The sequence below is a fragment of the Eubalaena glacialis genome, chromosome 5, assembly GCF_028564815.1.
Source record: "Eubalaena glacialis isolate mEubGla1 chromosome 5, mEubGla1.1.hap2.+ XY, whole genome shotgun sequence".
Lineage (NCBI taxonomy): Eukaryota > Metazoa > Chordata > Mammalia > Artiodactyla > Balaenidae > Eubalaena > Eubalaena glacialis.
This window is the reverse complement of record NC_083720.1, coordinates 123,361,181-123,384,103: the sequence shown is the minus strand read 5'-3', so window position 1 is coordinate 123,384,103 and position 22,923 is coordinate 123,361,181. Positions and strand designations below refer to the sequence as shown.

General features: G+C 38.9%; 1 protein-coding gene across 6 annotated transcripts in view; it reads right to left on the bottom strand.

Annotated features, from left to right (window-relative positions):
* The window catches only part of INPP4B (inositol polyphosphate-4-phosphatase type II B), a 752,704-nt gene that overhangs the window by 502,662 nt on the left and 227,119 nt on the right, over positions 1-22,923 (bottom strand). The window contains exon 1 of one of the 6 annotated variants that reach the window (XM_061192571.1): positions 2,645-2,706. The exons of the other annotated variants lie outside the window; for them this stretch is intronic. The gene's annotated coding sequence lies outside the window, so the exon portion shown is untranslated. Of the gene's footprint in view, positions 1-2,644; positions 2,707-22,923 lie in introns of those variants that run through there. 6 annotated transcript variants of the gene reach the window in all.

Genomic DNA, 22,923 nt, shown 5'->3' with positions numbered 1-22,923 from the left:
GTGTTTTAAATAACAAGCTAACTAGATACTCTCCAATTATTTCTCCATAAGATCTTCATTAAATACAAAGAAATACAGTACCTTTGCAGTGGAGAAACCTGACAGACATCACCTTCACCAAGTGATCAAAGTTACCATTTTCAGTAACGGAACAAACCGACATCAAATCCCTTCTGATGTGATGTGCTGAGAAGGTCACAACCTCACTTTGTGGCATCTTTGCCAAAAATGTAAAACCTGAACTTAAATATGAGGAAACCTCAGAGAAAATGTATCGATTGCCAGAGCCTCGTCGACCTAGTATTAGACACACTAGGGTACACTCACGTGCTACATGTACTTTCAGTTTGGCCTTGATTCAGTTCACAGAGATGCACTGAAAGACTTTTAAGAAGAAAATGACAGGATGACAGCTGTGTCTCAAGCAGAGGGTAAGATATAAAATGAAGGGGGTGGAAATGAAAGCTGGGGAAGGCATCTATGCATGATAGGAATCTGTTACATTATTTCAGGCACATGGTCATAATAATCTCAACTAGCATACTGGTATTAGAAATGGAGAAGAGGAGAGCAAGCCAAGAAATAATGGGAAGAAAATTCAAAATTAATTTTCCACTCACTGAATGTGAAGGGACTGCAGAAGGAGGGAAAAGAAGGTCCCTATTACTAGACTTAGCACCTGGGTGTCTAGGCAGCAGGTGGGTCAATGGAAGGAGAGGTAAGGGAATTCCATTTGGGACAGATGTTTGAGGCATCACCAGGATATCCTAAAGAGAATGTCTAGCAGGTAGTAGGCAAGATCAGTCTGCAGTCCAGGAAGGAGATATAGCATGTACGAATGGGTGCATTTTCCATTAAGAAACTGAGTTTGAAGAGCACATGTACCTTGTGCGGTGTCACGATGCCAGTAAGGGGCAGAACCAGTTTTTAAACCCAGTTCTTCCAAGTTCAGAAGTTTCTGTGGCCTATGGGAATTTTTGTGTATATCAAGACTCTCCAAAGGGTTCAAAAGAACTGCAAACGTCAGCAACTGTCAATCTCTAAGTGCACAATCAAGCTATGTGCAAAATTATAAGCCACTCATTAAAAAATGTAAAGGACTAAGGGAAGCTCCCTTTTTGTCTGTGAGTCCCATTGGGCTTTACACAAAAGTAAAGACCATATTCAGAGCCTCCTAGGACTTTCAACGATCAGTTGATTGACTGTCAGAGCCTAGTCAACCTCAGACATCACCCACTCAAGGGCTATAATGTTACAACTCAGGTTATCTAGTCCTGCACATTCGAATATTTATACATAAGTTAGATGGAAAAGTTCCTGGTATATGCAATTGAATTCTTACCAGCTCTCCCCATCTGTTTTTCTGTTTGTTTGTTTTTAATTTTTATTGGAGTATAACTGATTTACAATGTTGTATTAGTTTTAGATGTACAGCACGGTGAATCAGTTATACATATACATGTATCCACTCTTTTTTTTTGTTAGATTCTTTTCCCATATAGGCCATTACAGAGTCCCCACCTGTTTTAAGAGCAGACAGGAGCTAGAGTTTTAGGTTCCAGTGCTCTGTATTAGTTGGCAGAAGTGTTGCATCCTGAATATCTACATTGAAGAAAAGTCTCATTCCCTGAATATATTTGAATCCACAGGGAGCAATATAACTGAGGTCAGCTCTGAGGGTGGGCAGGAGACACACCACTCAACCCGTTGGAGTCTAAGGCATCACTTAGCCTTGACAGAAATGAGGACCCAGGCAGAGGTTGCTGGTCACTCACTACAACTGTTCCAGCAGCTTCCTCCCGGTGGTGGGAAAGGTGCTGTTTAGCCCAGAATCCCATCCTCCCACTACTCACCCCTCAACCACACCTTACACTCCCACCCCCCTGCCCCCCCCCCGCCCATCACCCTTCCGTTAAAGGCAGGTGATGAGACGAAAAGAAGCAGAGTGCCTCCCTTCCTCTTTGCAGAAAGGGTAGCATGACCGAGAAAAGGCTTTCATTATAACTGATACTTTATAAGGTTGAATGACTATATTGCTGAAATCAGTGTTTATTCTCATTAAATACTTTTTTCTTATTCTGATACCTGTAATAACAATGAAATAAATATATACACATGAGAAAAGTACACACAGAAAGGCATATCCCCTACATAAACACAGCTCTTCTCTTAAATTGCCACAGCCAAAGTAATCACATTTTTAAATCCTTCTCCAACCACAGTTCATTACATACTCTAAGAAAGGTTTTTCATTATTGCTGTTTATTTATTTATGCACCTGAAAAGGAATAAAAACCATTTCTAATTTGGGTACTCTCAAATCATACTCTACCTCCTTGCAATTAAAACACAAATTTACTTAAGACACTACTTGCCTAAAACAACCCTGTTTCCAAAATAGACACTCCATGAAATTTGTTAGTAACAGTTGAACGCTCAGGAGCAGAGCAAAGCTTCAATTAAAGGATTACACTTCCGGAGCTAAAATGGGAGAGACTGGAAGCTCAGGACCGAACCTTTCTGCTTTCATTGTCTCTGACTTTAGTTTGGTTTTGATTATTCTTTTCCCTTTTCCTTTTCTATTTTTCTTTTTGCTGTTGGGTAGAATTAGCAATTATAGGGAGAAGGAGCAGTCTGATCTTACCAAGGAAGTTGTTTTTGCTCAAGTCGTTTCTTTCATTTTCAAGTTGGCTCTCAGCCCTGCCTTTGTGCCATCTGAACCTTCATCGCTTCTCTCATGAGTCACCAAGGTCCAAAGTCTGCCCCACAGCATTACCTGAACGCTTGAATCACCCAGAAACTGGCTTGCTTGCAGGAACTCTGTTTTGTCTCCTCGTATAAAAATGGGCTTCAGAAATGTTTAAACAATAACTAAATGAAGAAATAAACGACCCGGGCATTGGATTTCACTCCTATCCATCATCATGTCCTTTCTCTCTCTCTGTAATATCATGTACATTTCTAAGCATCCCAAAGAAGTTAATGAAAATTGGGCACTTAATGGATTTTTCCAAAAACACTGGAAAGTGACAGCTCTCCAAAACCAATGGTCTCTTTCCCATCACTGATGTATTAAGAGCAGGAGTACATCAACAATCTTGCTGGATAATCATAGATATACTTAACTGCTACTGAAGATGATATTATTTGACAAGACATACTTCAGTATAGAATTCAGTGCTACTCAGGATTGAGGCAGAATTGCTTCTCAGCTGGAAAAAATACCAAATAGATATTTTTGAACTTCTCAGTAGGTGATAATCCAGTAACTCTGAGAAACAATTCATAGGCATATGGAACAAATTACTATGGTAATTGCAGAAGGATTATGAATACTTTTAGGTCAGTAGTCTTGACCTTTTCAAAGCTAACCGTTCTGCTGAAACTAGAACTTAAACTAAATGGTTGCGATATTTACCTAATTTTTTTACATGAATGAAAGAGCAACCTAATGAATTATTTAAATATGCCACCTACATTTTTAATCTGTCTATGGGCATGAATAAGAAAGAATATTTTTGTGCTACATGGGACTGAGCACACCCACACATTCTGTCCCTCTGTCTTACAAATTCTAGATGGCTACTGGAGGCAAGAAGGAAAGAGAAAACTACACAATCTTCCTTTATTTATATTAATTTTGACCTTACATTTGGACAAGATGAAGGATAATTCTGACCAGTGTTTGTTCAATTCTATAGCCCTCTGGAACAGACAATATCAATTTCATAGGAATGCCATAGCCATTTATTCCCATCACAGCAGGGCCGTGTGACTGATGAAAACAGAATTGGAAAAACATCTTCTTATGTGGCATTGTAAATCATCTGCCATATTCAGGTTTTACAATATGCAGCAAACTCAAAAAATAAAAAGTAGAAATAGAAGTTTCTGGAACAACAGCATCTAAGAACTCCAAAATATCACATTATTAGGGAAAGATACACAAAAATAAACAGCAAATTAACCTACAAAATACCTACCACTGTAAATAATAATGGATTTTTATTGCTTTATACACATTCCTATGTATGCTTTAATATATTCCCAGCCCCTCAAGGAGTGATTTATTTGTTTTTGTTTATTTACAAGCACATAGTGCTACATACCAAATCTCAGTACTTTATAAATATTAAATCACTCAATTTGCATAACAACCTTATGCTGTGAGCACTGTCATCATGCCCATTTTACAAACAGGAAAAGTGAGCAAAAGAGCCAGGTTCGAAACAGTTTATAAGAGGATCTTTACCACTACCCTGTGCTAGTGATTGCTTCCTTTCTCTCCTATATAGTTATAAAAATTTCTCTAAAATATAGGTAATTCTTAAAAACAGAGGATTATATTCTAAGATTAATTTCAAAGCTAGCACCAACATCCAAATTCACATTCTGGTACTCCGTAGTTCATGGAATATGTACTTTCTTTCCTCAAAAGCTTTCATATAAAACATAGGTCGACATAAAAGGTGAAAGAGGGCTTCCCTGGTGGCGCAGTGGTTGAGAATCCGCCTGCCAATGCAGGGGACACGGGTTCGAGCCCTGGTCTGGGAGGATCCCACATGCCGCGGAGCAACTGGGCCCGTGAGCCACAACTACTGAGCCTGCGCGTCTGGAGCCTGTGCTCCGCAACAAGAGAGGCCGCGATAGTGAGAGGCCCGCGCACCGCGATGAAGAGTGGCCCCCGCTTGCCGCAACTAGAGAAAGCCCTCGCACAGAAACGAAGACCCAACACAGCCATAAATAAATAAATAAATAAAAGGTGAAAGATGCTTTCATTCCACCACTGATGATGAATACTAGAGACAGTGGATTAGACCAACTGTGTGTGTATGTGTGTATATATATGTATGTGTGTGTGTGTGTGTGTATATGTATAAAACAAATGCCACCTCTCATATAAAAATGTTCTATATATATTGGAAATATATAGGTAAGAAAATAAAACCAACATTTATTGTTCTGAGTGAGTAGCTAGGTATAAGAATAAGACTCTTCTATGCAAAAAAAAAAAAAAAAAGTAGGAAAAAGTAGGGGATACATAAAACTAAGAAAAAATTAATTCGTGTCTCCCTGCAGAGAACTACAATATATACTAAAGAAGACATATCATTTTTCAGTGTCTGTGAAAGAACAGAAAGAAACCAAATTTGTTTCTTTATGTATTTCATTTCATACCAAATCATGAACCAATTTCCAATGACATTAATAATATGTTCTCTTGCTAAACAACCACAACCACAGCCCAGGAGCCCCAGACTTTTCTCTCTCTGTCTCTTTTTTTTAATCCCTGAATACTCATTTGAAAATTAACTTAGAGCCCTCTTACACTCGTTCCTTTATCTGCTGAAAATTCTCAATGCATTATGAAAATTAAGTAAGTAATATTTTACTGCAAAGCTTTTTTTCATTAAAAAGGAATAGAAGGCTTCCCTGGCAGTGCAGCGGTTAAGAATCTGCCTGCCAATGCAGGGGACACAGGTTCAAGCCCTGGTCCGGGAAGATCCCACATGCTGCGGAGCAACTAAGCCCATGCAACTCAACTACTGAGCCTACGCTCTAGAGCCCGCGAGCCACAACTACTGAAGCCCATGCGCCTAGAGCCCGTGCTCGGCCACAGGAGAAGCCACCGCAATGAGAAGCCCTCACACCACAACGAAGAGTAGCCCCTGCACACCACAACGAAGAGTAGCCCCCGCTCACCGCAACTAGAGAAAGCCTGCGCAGCAACGAAGACCCAAAGCAGCCAAAAATAAATAAAATAAAATAAATAATTTAAAAAAAAGTAATAAAGCTAACATTTCTTAAAGTGTTATAATTTGGCGGGGGGCATAAAATACAAACTGAAAGTTTGGCAAAAGTAATTTGGAGCTCATTTGAGTTGAGGGGGAGACTTAGTACCCTGTAATTGACTATAAGCTCCAAGAAGGCAGGATCTAAGTTGATTCTAAACTTGGTAGGAAACTCAGAAGATGCTCTAGGATTAAGCCATTTTAAACTCTACTTAAAAGAAAAAGAAACGTTATTAGCCATTTTTAAACAATATAAGTCACTTCAACATTTCTGCATATAAATAAATGTTTTTAAACACCTCGAACTCTTAATCATAGATTTCACCACCTGTAGCATATATGCAGCACGTGTGACCTGATTGTTAATGAATTGTACTTCCTTCTCTTTTCATTTCAGGCCTCATTTCTCTTTTCTACATCTCATCACGCACACCACCACCCCTGAAGGAAGACATATCCTCTTCCAGCCTATAACAACCAAAAGTCCCTCATCAGATCTCTCTTATTCTCAAGTTACACCTTGTAATTACTCCCTCTGTTTTTCTACTTGGCTCCCATTAAATTTTCTTCTTTTCACTAGCCCACCCCACCTAACCAAAAATTTCTGGGAGTCCTCATTCAGTCCTACACTGTCTCCCAGAAAAGGAAGAATGCAAAGTGGGCAGGAGGGGGAGGGGAGAAGATGGAGAGGACCTTGACATCCCCAGTTGGAGACCTACTATGCATTCAGAAAAGCTTCAAATCCACCCAGCTCCCATCTTCCTCATCTTTTCTCTTTCTCTTCCTGCCTCTGATTTTTCATTTTGACCCCATACCTTTACAACCTGGTTAACCTGAGCAAAGTTTGATGTGATTATGTAAAGGAAGATCGCTAACCACCATTCACATATACTGATTAACATTTATGTTTACAGTAGGCCAATAATGGTTATATATAATCATAAGCACCTAAGAATCGTTGTTGTGAGTTTTATTTAATAACAACACTCCATTCTTATCACATGTGCTCATCCTTCATAAATTTTTGCATAAGTAGCATAATTATCTCCTTGCAATTAAAAAAAATCAAAGAAATATTGTTTCACACCTTTCTAGAGATTGAAAATATTGGCCTGACAAGTGGAAAAGTAAGTTTTATTAACAGCCATGGAAGTAAATAAAGTGATACTTTGAGGATTTTGGCAAAGGGATGGCAAAAAGTTAATTCAAATCACATTATTATAGAAGTAAAGAGAACACCAATTAGTTAAAGAAAACATAGATGTATGTTATAGCCAAGTGTTACTCTTAAAGGCTATGTTGATAAATAGTGCTTAATAGTGCCTGATAAATAGAAAACATTCAGTAATCCTTTACTAATTGAATAAATGAGTGAATGAATAAATGAATTGTTTTCTGGTTTATACCAGGATGGTTAAATTGGAAAATAAATTTGGAAACATTTAGGCATTTTCTACATGCTTCAGTTATATATTACTGCTTCATAGTTACCAAACCGACGATTTTGTTTTCTTGGGTTGTCAGTAACAGGTTCCATTAATTGTATCTTCCCTTTCCAAAGCCCTTCCTGTCTTTGAAGATGGGCTGTCACACTGCCCTGTTGTTGAATTCAATAGATTTAAAAAGATCTATATCACTGGCACATAAAACTATGAAATTCTGCTCAACAGCTGGATTGTAAGGAAATGATGCCGTCTCCAGCCTCCTGAGAGGTGCTGGGCACTGGCACACATGTAGCGCCCGAGGAGGCCTGAGAGCAAAGTGTACCTGTGCAGACAAGCTCTGGAGTATCGCCCATCCGGAAGCTTCCTCCAGGAATAAGTGAGAAGTTACACAGATGCTGGTGTAGCAATGGGACGCAATCTCTTAGCAATACTGAGGAGTTGGTGGGAAGTTGGAAAAACATCAAAATACAACATTGCTTCTCACAACCACAACACTATATTCTGGCAAAAGCCCAAGTAGGTGAGAAATTTGCATGTGATTATTATTTACAGAGAAAGACCCTCTCTGCTCCTCAGCTTGTAGGATTAGTATAAATACAGACAAATAAGTGAGGATTTAGTGATTTGAGATTTTTTTAAGTATGGAATTTTTTATCTGGGTGAGAATTTTCCAATTCCCCCTCTTATTAGCCCTTTGACCTTAGACCAGATTCTTATACTCCCTGTACCTTTCTTTTCTATATTGCAAAATTGAAAGAGATAATATGCACTTACCTTCCACATTTGTGAGTCTCATAGTTGGCACTTAGTAAATTTTCAATGAATGGCTGACAAGCATTAAATAGGTACTCAATAAATGTAAATATATGTATATACACATATTTACATAATATTATATAATTATATACTGTTTATTTATTATATAAGTGTCTAGTACATATATTATATATTATACATTATATATTTATTATATATTATGATACAACATACTACATAATATATATATTTGAATTATATATTATATTAATATTATATAATATATGTGCATACTATATGTTATATATTTTATATATATATATATATATATATATATATATATATATATGCTTACATGTATTTTAAAGCATTACAGTGGCAGGGAGGGCACCTTGGCTAGTTTGGGTGGGTTACACAAGATGTGGCCCTCAACTCCCCATAACTGTCTCTACCTCTTGCAATCCTTACCCCAAAACTCCTGGTTACAGCAGGAGGAAGGGAAATAGAAATACCAACCCCAGGGGGCTTCCCTGGTGGCGCAGTGGTTGAGAATCTGCCTGCCAATGCAGGGGACACGGGTTCGAGCCCTGGTCTGGGAAGATCCCACGTGCCACGGAGCAACTAGGCCCGTGAGCCACAACTACTGAGCCTGCGCGTCTGGAGCCTGTGCTCCGCAACAAGAGAGGCCGCGATAGTGAGAGGCCCGCGCACCGCGATGAAGAGTGGCCCCCACTTGCCGCAACTAGAGGAAGCCCTCGCACAGAAACGAAGACCCAACACAGCCAAAAATAAATAAATAAATAAATAAATAAATAAATAAATAAATAAAAGAATAGGTCATGTGGAGACTTGGGGGAAAAAAAAAGGAAATACCAACCCCAGTACTAAGCTCTTTATCACATAAAAAAGGGTTGGTAAAGCCAAACAAAACAAAACAAAACAAAAACATTCTTCTGCCAGCTGGTTCATTTGCCCCTTTTACTGCTCTCTGTACCCTCTTGCTTTCCACAGTGGAGAACTACATATTTATGTACCAGTGACTAGAAGTGGGGAGAGGGCCCTAGGGAACGGCCGGCCAAGCACACATGTGGAAACCTGAAGAATAAACCTGAAGAATGTGAACTGTCACATCAGAGCAAAGTGTTATACGCCAATCCACAGAGAGCCCTCGAGGGGATGGGGATTCAGAAGTGGCTTCTTCAGTCTATCTGGCCTGTCCTTCTGAGTAGTTCAGCATGGCCTGGGCCCTCAGGACACACACATGGCCACCATCTTCCTTGACAGAAAACATTCCTTTCCTATTTTCTAGCTGGAATCTTGTGCTACCCAGTTCCTTTGTTCTTTTAACAAACCCTTCCCTCTCTTCCATGCCCAAGACCCCACATCTATTCATGGCTTGCTTCTGATGTAGGTGGGCACAAATTCTTTGTTCTTCAAGATAATATAGTGGAGAACTTTGTTGTGAGGCAGGCTATCAGGGTTCTGGCCTGAGGATTAAAATTGTAGAAATCAATCATACACCTGACTAGAGACAGGTTATCTCCCCCAGCCTGTTTCTAAACCTTACTATGCTGAAAAAATTATGTCACCTTCTCACTCTCAAGATCCATCTTTTAAAAACCCCCATCTATTAAATTTGGCTTGAGCCATATTAGTTTGGTAAAAAAGATGTGTGTGGGGGGCAGGATTTAGCATACCATTATAGACTCCTTGTGCTAAATCATGGTTTGACCAAGTTTAGCTTGAGAATGGCCACAAATGACTTCTGAACAGAAGCCCTCATATTGGACCACAGCCATTGCCACCTGCTGTCTTGACTTTAATCTCCTCCTCATCAAATCCATCTTGAATTCCACTGACAATTTACATTCTCCACTGTCGCACGTCTCTCTGCTTGTAACTTCTTGACTATGCATATATCTATTTATTTGCATAGAGTTCTATAATTTACAAAATACTTTTATATATATTCTTTTAGTTGATTACTTTAAACATCCTGATAGGAAAAATGGTATTATCTCCATCTTATAGATGTAAACTTCAGAGAAATTCGGAGACATGATTGAGATCACACAACTAAAAAGTGCCAGAGCTAAAATTCTAACCTAAATCACTTAACTCTCGGACTGGCACTTTCATCAATGTCAAATGCCTTAATGTGACACTTAAGGTATTACAAAATCTGAACTCATCTATTCCTAACATTATATCCAGCTGTTTACAGCTAACCTTTCTACTCTAGCAAAGCCAGTCTTCGCACTGTCGCCCAACTTCATCTGGAGAGTTGCTTCCTTCCTTTGTATTCTGTATTTCCCAACCTGGAATATTCTTCAGCCTTCTTATTTGCTGTGTTTCCTGACCTGGAATCTCTGCTAGCCTTTTATCTGCGTATGGTCCAGTTCAAATCCCACTATTCCTCCAATCTTTCCCACATTGCCACAGCCTAGCACCATCTCTCTTCTTTCAAAATTTTGTGCAGTTATGTTCTACCCATCATGTGGACATCGTGAGCAGGCCCTCTGGACATTAAATGCTGTTTCTACGGTAACCCTCAGCCTTACGTTGGCTGGACAAAGTTACACAAAGCTTAGGGAATGAGAGTCTCCCCCAAGATATCACGTTCTCATGTCACCTTCTGCTACACTGTCCCTGGAGACAGAAAATCACCACTTATCAATAGAATACTTTTCGAAATTGTCAGGGCTCAACTCAAATATCCTTCTCTCAATATTGGCTTCCCCATCTCTTTTACTCAGAATATAGGAAGCCTTCTCCTATCTTCATGTTAACGAGTGTGTGCTTCTTATAAAGCACTTACTACAACATATTGAATATTGTGTTTATTTATACAGCAGTCTCCTGCCTTCAGTTCCATAGCTCCCTGGATGCATGGAAAGTGACACTCATTGTGACCCACTATGGCACTGGCTTCAGACAGAGAGACTTCACTAAATGTTACACGGCTGGATGAATGAATGAATGAATGAATGGAAATGTAGATTTCATGGAAGCCAGAGCAGTTTCCCTAAATGACATTTAGCTAGTACTGAGAGTCTCAGGCTATCCAACTAAAGCCTTGTTAATCCTTAATTTGGCTGAAATAACTTTCAACTCTGATAAGGGTCAAAAGAAGAGAAATTTACTGTGGAATACGGTTTCCCTTAGGAAGTGTTAGCCACGTTATTTTTGGTTCTCAGTTCAGCCCCAAATCCCATTCGACCCATCATGCAGCAGAATCACGAGGAGAGGCCAAACAAAAGGAAAAAGAAATAGAAAAGGAGAAAAGGGAATACAAGAAGAGTTTCCATTGGACAGAACAGTAGGCAGGTTCACTCAAGGAGAAAATCAAAGCAAGAACTAAAGCAACTTTAAAAAAAAAACAAACCTGCAGATTTTGAAGACCTACTCGAATTTAACAGATGTTACTACTGTGCATTGTGAGGTGACCAAGATTAATTAATGGAATCAAGATTTTCTACCAACCATCTACTTTCTCCACCATACCTCACTGCCTTTCTAATATATTTCAATTGTTGCTATATTATAAATTTAAAAGTCCTATAGTAAAAAATAACACAAATATTAATAATAATAACATAATAATAATATGTATACACCTCTGAGTCCTATTTCCTCATCAATAAGGTGGAATGATCAGAATAGCTAAGAGAGCTATTCACAGAGGCTTCATCTGTATTAAATAAAATAGTATAAAGTGCTTAGGACAGAGATGGCATATTGAAAACATTCAATAAATATTACTATTATTAGCAACTATCACCTGCCTCAAACTCATGCCTGTCTCAATGAAGATCTTCCTGGAAAAGCTGGCATGAAAATAGAAGTACAAACATGACATATTTGATGCCATGTCACAAAAAGAAAACTTACAATAACTATGCTCTACCATTACACCCTTGACCTTGTGGTTACTACTATGTATGTCACCTACCTAGTCGCTCAAATAATTCAAGGTACTGTATGCAAAATTATATATTGTGTGTGCACAGGTTGCATTTAAGAGATTGAATCCCTGCCTGTGCCCTTTCACAGCTGGTTACAAACCCACTAAGTTGTAGGATGGGAGCTCTTAGCTTTAAAACTAGCCTGGATATCATTCGTGATCTCCCCATAGTCCACATGTAACACAGCTACATTCCCACTCAATATCCAGCTGGGGCTAATTCGTTTGTTTAACAAATATTTACTGAGCTTCTAATATGCACCAGGCATTTACTTGGTGCTGGGAATATAGCAGTGCACAAAGTTGATAAAAATCCTTGTCCTATTAGAACTACATTCTAGTGGGAGAATGATCCAGAATAGTAAAGGGCAGAAATGAAAGTGTTTAGTCTTTGGAAATGCCATCTCATCAGTCCAAAGATAAGTTGTCCTTACATTTGAAATAAAGGGTTTTTTTTTTTAATTTTTATAAAATGTGGTCTTTTACCTTGACATTATACAATAGTAAGATTTGGAGTATGACTTTCTACATTATGACCAACTGTTTTTCCTTATATGCCTTTAACTTCCTTATTTGAACAAGGGATATCAAATGAGAATAATATACCAAAAGATATAATATGAGAAAGAGCTACCTATCGGCAACAAGGATAGTAATTACAGATAACTTAAAGCAGAAATATCAGAGCTTTAAAAAGAGTGCATAAATCCTGCCTCCAAGGGAAAAAAAGGCACAAAAGTCACTTTTTGGGCCCATTCACCCCATCTCTACTATCCCCACCTTCCTCCCTCACTCTGGCATCTTAAACGTCTTAAATCAAAAGCAGCACCTGTGGTTAGTGATCACACCCAAGGGTCTTCACTGCTACATATCACCTCCCCCCTCCACACCTGCTACAATAGAAATATCAAATCCAAATCCAGAATTTTTAAATACAAGGAACAATTTCAAGATAACAGAAAGAACCGTCTGATCATTGGCAGAAGTGCTCCATTTTCCGTTGTAAGGCTCCTGCTATTTGTAAATATTTTATGTAAAAAGATATAAAGAAACTGGTGATGTGCAATAAGAGGAATAGTAAAGAAGGCCAACACTTAACAAGTTCAAGGCACTATTCTACACTACACATGAAAGCAAACTTGGTTCTAGAAATGGAGACAGACATTATGCCCATTTTACAGATAGGAAAAGCTAGCACTGAAGACTAAACTAATTTGCCCCAGTTTTCACAACTGGTAGCTGACAGAGCTGCAGCTCACCCTCTGACAGCCTACTGCTGACTTCCACATGCTAAACCGTCTTTCTCAGTATGGTCAGCTCCGTCTTAACCCATGGTTCCATGAATTCCTTTCTGCTCTCTCTTCCCATTTCTGTTTCTTATAAGAGACAGAAAAACTCTTATAAGATAAAAATTATGTCATGATTTTACATTGTCCATAGAGATTGAAACAACCTTAAAAACCACAAATCAAACCTGAAAATCCCCCAATTCTGCTTTGTTCAGGTGTAAAAGGGGTTTATAATCCTGGCTCTTTTAATATCATGGATATTTATGAGATCAATGTGATTACATGCATGAAAGTGTTTTATGAACCAAACACTAAATTGTAGAAGAAATGTTGTCCAAAGGGTAGTGATAACTTTCATTTTTCTCTTGACTCCCCTATCCAGAATTAACTTCTCCCTCTTTGGGCTTTCCAAGTGCAATTTCTGAATGTTTACTATAACATTTATCTCATTTGCCCTCAATGTAAGCCAGCTCACAAGAGTCGATTGTAACATTTTCAGGAATTTTGTGAGCCAGCTATTAAACATAGCTACTATTTTTTAAAGTATATTGTGTAAACTTATCATTTAACAAATTATATTAGGGACAAAGGTCGGCTACCCAAAAGTCATTATTCCTAACTATTGTACAACTCTATTACCTATGCTCATATATATCTACTGTATTTGCATGGTAGGAAAACCATATAATATGAGCTATTGAGCACCCTTTCCCAACTTTGTGTTCAGGGATCTCATTCTGGTAGCTTGAAACTGACCATGATAGAAATATTTTTACCACAGATATCAGCAGACTCTACAAATCAAGGCTTAGTTTGTTGGTTTGTTCGTTATTTAGACTTAAGAAAGCGATGGACAATGTGTTAATCATGCAGATTCAGCTAAAAACTGTTAAATAGCATTAAAAATGGTCACATCATAGGTGAATTGTAATCATAGGTTGGTACGGGTACAAGAATTGGGCAAAAATGAATGAAAGCATTATCTGAGAATCAACGACTATATGGAATTTAATAGTGTATTCCATATCATATCATTTGTAAATTGCATGCCACCTTTATACCTGTAAGATTTATAAAAAAATGTATGCATTTGTATATATCTATGCATATATGTGTGTACACATTACAGTAAGTCCCCTACATTTGAACCTTCAAGTTGCGAGCTTTCAAAGATGCGAATGTGTGTTCGCATGTCCAATCACGTAAGTTAGTTCATGTGTCTGGAGTACACTGTCACATGCATGCATCCTCTACAAGTGGTTGTGCTTTTGTGTACTTTACTGTACAGTACTGTATACAGTAGTACTTTAATTTTTAATTCAAGCCCAGGATGTCAGGAAGCGAGCGCAAAATCAGCGGTGATGTGGCTGGTACTGTAGTGTACTTTTCAAGGTACTGTACTGTAAGATTAAAAATGTTTCCTTTATTTTTTGTGTTTGTTTTTTATGTATTATTTGTGTGAAAAGTATTATGAACCTATTACCGTACAGTACTATACAGTCGATTGTGTTAGTTGGGGACCTAGGCTAACTTTGTTGGACTTACAAACAAATTGGACTTCCTACTAACGTGCTCTCAGAACGGAACTCGTTCGTATGCAGGGGACTTACTGTATATACTATTTATATACACAGATATACATGTGGGGGGGGGGAGGGTAAGCAGCCATTAGTTAACCTTTTACCAGAACCCTACTGTTACTAAGAGAGAAAAGGATGCTAATGCAGGAATGGGGAGAGGAGGAAAGAAAAGGGGAAACTGCAATGGCACGTACTAAGTGGACTGGCGATGGCTTGCCATCCCTTGGTGATTAAGGACAGGAAGTGGAACACCAAATCCAGCCTGAGACAAAAGAGTGGTCAGGAAAGACGTCCCCAGCACCCCCGGGGAAGGCTACTGGAGCTAGTTTTCGTGATGAACTGAAGCTAGCCACGAGAATGTCTTGGGAAAAGACAAGACACAGATGAGATAAGAAGATGTGTGGTCCTGTACAAACTATCAGTTGTTCAGAACACGTCTAGGAGAGCATGTGCATGAGGCATAGTAAGAAATGTGTCCTCTTTTATTTCCCTTCACTGTGACCAGGGGCCACACTTCATGTATCCAGTGTGCCCCAGAGTACAGGACGCAGTGCCCTATACATCACAGACATTCAATAAATGCTCTAAGAATTAAATAGCATATATTCAGTAACACTCGGTCAAGTAATAATAAAACCCAGTGATAAAAAGCACACTTAATACTTAGTTTTTATATTTTCTCACACTCTAATTTCTCACTGAAAAGAAAACAGAATGCATAGGAAAAACATGTTGCATATTTCTTAGCCCTGTTTCTCATTAACTAGAAAGTCCTGCTAAATTTTGAAGGTCCAAGTAATAACCTTACAAAAGTGATCGTTTGAATTACTTGTCTACAAACTAGTCAGCCCACTGAGTTTAAACAACGACTAGCTTAACAACCTCATTACAGGAATGCTTGGCTCACCTAATAGTCCTGCTTTGGATCATTTTAGTTTAATTGCCCAAATTATAGTCAAGGATAGCCAACATTAATATTCCCATAAAGACTTGTTTTTTCCCTGCAGGTCGAAACACAAGGGATATATAAGCATTTACATTTAAGGATGCTGAACATATAAATATAAATAGAGACATATCAACATAAAAAGGCTCTATTGGTACTTTGTAGTACCAACAGAAGGCCCATTCAGAAGGCAGTACTATTTCCTACGAAGCGTCTCATTTGTTATCTGGATGAATCCATGTCTTGTCATTTCACAAAGGAAAGGTCTACCTCTGAGGAGCAGACTCGTAACGACTAAGCTTGTGAGTCTGGTGAAAACCAAAATACCAGTCTCTTAATCTACAACAACAACCAGAGTGGACGTGAACTGGAATAATAATGAAAATAGGACTAACCCAATTTTTTTCCAGTAAACAAACATGCATGTAAGCTAAACAATATTCAGAATGTTTACTTATTCATTTATATGGAGAAATCACCACCAGATGAACTAGAGTCCATAACTTTGGTTTAACCATGAATTATTTCCTATAGAGAGGCCTATTGGGAAACCAAGCATGTTAGCTATCTATTGCTATGTAACAATATTACCACAAACTTAGTGACTTTAAAAAAAACATACATTTATTATCTCACTGTTTCTATGGACCAGGAATCCTAGCACATCTTAGCTGGGTCTTTTGTTTAGGGTCTGGTCTCACAAGGTTGCCACCAAGGTGTTGGCTGGAACCATGGTCTCATCTAAGGCTTCACTGGGAAGAATTCCCTCCCAGGCTCACTTAGATTGTTGGCAGAATTCAGTTGCTTGTGAAATTGAGTGCTTCAATTGAGGAGTGAGGGCTTCGCTGTCTTGTTGGGGCTTGGCCAGAAGCTGCCCTCAGCTCCCAGAGGTCACTACAGGTCCTTGTCACAGGGTGTTCCTCAACATGACTGCTTACTTCCTCAAAGCCAGCAAAGAAGACTCCAGCCAAGATGGGTGCTAAAGTCTCATGTAACAAAAACATATAAGGTTACATAGCATGTTCCACACATGTAATCTCGTATATCCTGTCACCTCTGCCATGTTCTATTGGTTAGAAACAAGCCACAGGTTGTACCCAAACTCTAGGGAAGGAGCTCTCACAAGGGTGTGAAACCAGCAGTTGGGGATGATGAGGGCCACCCTAAAAGTCTGTTTGCTACACCACATAATAAGGGTTGTTTTGTGAATGATGCAAGAATCAAATACGGCCAAGACAGACTGATGAATCTATCTCATTGCCATCACAGAAAGTCTTGCCCACAAGATGAGAACACACAAAATCTATGGGCTCTCCTTCCTTGAGTGATACTTAAACAGCTAATGACAAGGTTTGCCTTTGTGACTGTCTTATCTCTGCCACTGGATGTCCAACTTTCCTCTGATTCTCAGATGCTGTATTAGACTGCCACGGCTGCCTCACAAAATATCACAGACTAAGAGACTTAACAGAATTTATTTTCCCACAGTTCTGGAGGCTGAAAGTCCAATAGCAAAGCACTGGTAGGTTTGGGTTCTCCTACGATGGCCTCTCTCCTTGGCTTGCAGATGGCCACATTCTCCTTGTCCCCCCGCGTGGTCTTTCCTCCGTGCATATGCATTCCTGGTGTTTCTTTGTGTGTCTAAATTTCCTCTTTTTACAAGGACAACAGTCAGATTGGATTAGGGTCTCATTTTAACTTCATCACCTCTTTAATGGCCGTATCTCCAAATACAGTCACATTCTGAGGTACTGGGGTTAGGGCTTTTAACATCTGAATTTTAGGGAGCATAATTCAGTCAATAACCAATCCTGTCTTTTCTAACTGTTGCAACATCAGTCACCTTACAATCGGGTCTCACTTGTCTGCAATCTCTTTAAAGTGATTGACTGTGACCCATCCCATTCCATTTTCATGTGAAACTTTAACTCTCAGAGAGAAATTATGTTCCTCTTAACTTTAAGTTTCCAGGGAACTCGCGACTGTGGTGGACTCCTACAACTGAAAATAAACATGCCTTAGTTTTGTAATCTATCCCTACCAAAAAGACAAACACACACAAACAAAAGCTGCAATTTTGCTAAATCCAATGTGTTAGACATTGTATGGAACATCTGCCTTAGTTCATCTAACACAATTTATTGAGTCCCTAAAACAAAGCTACATGGTCTGTTCATTCATGGAGCCAACATCTAAGAGGGGAACACTGGGCTTGGGCGGAGGCAGGTAATAAACAAGCAAGCATGTAAGCACATATTACATTCATAATGTGAATTACGGAAAGCCACAAATTCCAGGAAGAGGCTGTGAATGTGAATGCCAGTGAAATAAGAATGCCAGTGGGTTGGGGGGGGGGGAGAAGAAACCTACTTGATGTTGGGTGGTGAAGGATGGCCTCCCAGAGTTGGAGACTTCTCACCCAAGTCCATAAGCATAAGAAAGAGTCAATCACGTAAAGAGGGAGGGAAGAGTGCCTCCAAATCAGGCACTGCAAGTACAAAGACACTCAAGGCAAGACAGATTTTGGGGTGTTTGAGGACCTGAGGTTAGAATACAGAAAGCAACGGGTCGTGAATGAAGACTTCAACCCTTGTTTACGTTGCCTAGTAGCTGACCCATACAAGCATTAAACAGTATAGCATTGTGGTCAAGAAAGCAGGCCCAGGCATGAAGGGTTTAGGTAGGGATGAAATGCTTGGGTTCCAATCCCATCTCTGCCACTTACTAGCTGTGTTAACCCAGATTCAACTTTCCAACTTCTAAAGCATCAAAGAGTTGTTGTATTTTCAGGTCAACAATGCAAAGCACTTAGCATTTGGCACGTAGTCTGAGTTCTGCAAATATTAGCTATCTTAACGTGAAACAAGCCCAGCATACAATTTTCTCTCTTTATGTTACTTCTTGTATTAAACTTGCATCTGAATACAATTCTAAGAGTTAGAAAGTTTTTTTTTTTTAATTAATGATCTCTAATTAAGAGATAGAGTTAATTTGGGGAAGACTGAGACTTTAAGACTTCACGTAATAGCTGTGGTTAAAATCCAGGTGTTAATTTCTGCCAAAAAACAATATCCCAATGCAGGTTACAAAGAATGTATTTATATAATCCGTTTTTATATTCAAATATTAAAAGAAGACAGAAAACCTGTATTAAATATTCAGTTTTCTCTCTCTAGTTTTTTTTTTCTCCCCCCTCCAAAAAATGCCTGAAACATTCTGGCAGACTCAAGAAGGCAGAATCTGTTCCATTTTATGGGATAAAGTTAAACCAGAGAGAGAGAGAGAGACATTAAATAAATTGGGTCAAAATCATTTAATCCAGCTCTCACACAATTTCAAATTCTGGGGCAGATTAGAAGTTTCATAATTCAGCAGGCCTGAATTCATTCATTGTTATATGGGATTTTATGTTATTATATGGCATCTGGTCCAGGGTCAGGACATTTCTTAATTACACATTATGTACAGGATTCATCCTTAGATCAAACAGTAATTCAGGACTCTTTCCTCTCACTTCATCATTGTGAGATTTCCGGAAGAAATATGTCTGGAATAAGTGTAGAACACGGGCTAGACGGGGCAGAGAGTGGCACGTCTTGTCATTATTTGGGTTGTAAAGAATGAGACCAAAGAAAAGAGAGCTGAGAAAAATCCATCAGGTTTAGAAAAATATACTTTTGTTTACTTTTTGAAGAAAGGATAGGAAATCTTGGAGGACAAAAATAAGGACACATTCTATATTCCTCAAAGAGTTTTAGGGACTTTTTCTCCAAGTTTTGTAATGCGCAAAGAAAAGCACTCAAGTATTTCTCCAGAGCACTTATCTCTCAGATCCAGCCTCCCAAGTCCTATTGGAAATCAAGTGCAAGCAAACAGACTACCCAAGTTACTGTCAGATCAACAGGTTACTGATCGATATCCTATCTTTCAAATCATCTTAAGGTCAGCAGACAACAATTCTCCATGAACTTTCGGTTACAAAGAAATAGATAGGAGTTCCGTTTTTCCCCTAATATTTATTTCCAATAATTCATCTTCCTTCAGATTACCTGGAAAACAGATCATTACAATTATTCTAAATTGGGCATCAGTGCAGGCACATTGTTCTTCGTATGAGATGATCCCAGAATCCTGCAAGGATATGACTTCTGTACCAGCTGATACTGAATCTACATGAATTGAGGATGGGACAGTGGATGCTACTTAAAAATTACTAGGGTTGGGGTGGAGGGATAAATTAGGAGGTTGGGATTAATATATACACACTGCTATATATAAAATAGATAACCAACAAGGACCTACAGTATAGCACAGGGCACTATATTCAATATCCTGTGATAAACCATAATGGAAAAGAATATAAAAAAGAATGTATACATATGTGTAACTGAATCCCTTTGCTGTACAGCAGAAACTAACACAACATTGTAAATCAACTGTGCTTCAATTTAATAAATTAATTAATTTTAAAAAATTACTAGAGGTAACGGCTGGCATGAGTGAGGCTCGCCATCTTCTGCAATGGTGTTAAAATAAAAGAATGTTAATCATACCAAGGAAAAGCCTACTTTAAAAAACATAAAAAGATATGCCATCGCTGTGCATTGTGGGAGCCAGCAATTTGGCAAGTGCATGCTGTACACGCTGCTTCTTTTCCCAGACACCTTACACCTGCTGCTGCCGATCTGTTCTTACTGTAAAGGCCCTGGTGGTCTTGAACACCTTCTCCACTCACTCCCCTAATCTGCTAAAAAACACAACCATCAGATGGTTAAGGAAATACATCTATTCATGGATGGCTACCGGTTGTGAAAAAAGAAGATGCTACAAAATTATAAATTAGTTTTTAAATCCCCAAGACTGGACCTAGAATCTGTACCCTATATGTATTAAAGCCGACAAGTGAAACCACAAAAATATAGAAAAGAGCATATGCCCTTACATTTGCTTTACCTCGGTCTGTTCAAATGGGTGAAAAGGAACCCAGGCAACCAGAGGTCGTGAAACTTTAAGTAGATTGCTCAAACAATATTTTGCCATGTGTGTAGGAGAAGCTGGGCAGAGAGGATGCAAATTAAAATTTTTGTCACCTGGAACTAGAGAGGTTCCAAAAAGAACATCAATGACTCATAAAGGGGATAGCAATAGTTATTAATAGTAGCAGAATCAATCTATAAAGAAGATGATCTAACTAAAGAGAAAAGGAGTTCTTCTGAAAAAGCTTTTTCGATGGAGAGAATGGTGAGTATAAAATAAACCTCTTCATCAAATGGGCATGGGCCAAGGCACTTGTGCGAGGCACAGTGCAGCTTTCCTCTCTGGCATTTTTCACATTTGTTAATCTGTGACAGCTAAGTATAAATCAGGAAAAAATCGACTTCCCCCATAGTTGCCTATAAAACCAAAATGAATACTATAGTCCTCATGATCGTGTCATAACACATGAAGAGCCTGGCAGTTTACTGTACATTTTGCTATTGGTGTTTAATGTACAATTTCTCCTAACCAGAGACTAATTACCATTTATATTGGGTTATACATCTATAATACAGAGAATAAGCCACTAAGATTCAGTCTCATTTTTACTAGTTTATGAGCTGTGTGACCTTCATCTGAACTTATCTAAGCCTCATTTTCTTTACCTGAACACAGATATAAGAATAATAGCGTGCCTCTTACCTCCAAGGATCGAATTAAATATATGTGTATCTCCAGCTAGCCCTGCCATTTTTTTTTGCTCTGAATGGGGTCATGTTTATTTTTAGGCCAAAATTACCATGATTCTGAGACCCTACCTGCCTAAGTGAGAAGTCAGCACCTCTCAAAGATAACATCAATTATTTCTGAGAGTCTAGAAAAGGGCCTTTATCAACTGCAGTCATTCTCCCTCTCCTCTGCTGCTCTCACTTACCATCCTGCTGCCCAAGTCCTGCTGGGAGAAGGGAGACTTACCACTCCAGAACGAGGCAGCTGTGAGAACACTTTTGTTCTGTGCCAAGTCAGCTGCCTACTGATGCTTGTGAAGTTGCTAGTCTTCAACTTGCTAAAGCAGTGCCTGATTCCCTGCAGAGCCAGGAAACATGGTCTTCTTCCCAACTCTGTGATACACTTTACACCCAGGCCATAAGCAGCCCCACCAGCTAGAGGGCCACCTCTTCCTGGAATCTCAGAGTCTCCCAAACTTGCCCTCTCCTTCCATAAGGGATCTCCCAGTCCATGGAACTCCAGAGAGAAGACATCCTTTGTCATCCCTTCCAACCATCTGTCTCCTCCCATACCTCACCTCAAACAAAACCTCTATAACGTTTTTCCAGTTTCCAGACACAAAGCCCCAAGCAAATAAATGAATGCAAACACTAGTGATAATTGCAAGGTGGGTGGGATATACAAACAGCACATGAGACACAGCTCAATCAACCAAAATACCTGTTTGTGTGCATGCATTTATCCAACAAATATTTCATTGAACCAGTTTATTGAACTAGCTGGATTTGTAGTGAGAAATCAAAAAACAATACTATTTGTTTCATAAAATAGCTTTCAAATCCACTCTTTTGGATAACCCTTTCTTCCCCTGAATAATACCTCAGAAAGGCCCCATAGTCTTTTCTGGTTGTATTCAGGTATTGACAGCTGCATTATTAAATATTAAACAATTCTATCCCAAACAAAGTTAAAACTGTAATCTCTCGGTCAGGTTAAAGCTTCTCTTCATCCCCCAGCTGTTCTCTCAGCCTTAGAAACCTGCTGTGTGCTCTGTCCTTCACCCTCCTTGTTCGATATTCTCTACTCTCTTCTGACAGGGAGAAAGGATGAACAAAAAGAAAATAAGAGCCTTGTTTTGTTTCTAAAAAGTTTTTTAAAATAAGCTATTTATTTTTTGTAACAGTTTTACATATATATAGACAAATTGCTAAGATAATAGAGTTCCCATGTACCCCCTCCCCAGTTTCCACTCTCATTAACATCTTACATTCATGTATCACATTTGTTATAATTCATGAACCAATATTGATGGATTGTTATTATCTAAAGTGTATACTTTATTCAGACTTCCTTAGATGTTCCCTAATGTCTTCCTTAGTCCTTAACCAGAATCCCATCCAAGATACTTTATTCCATTTAGGCATCCCGTCTCCTTAGGCTCCTCT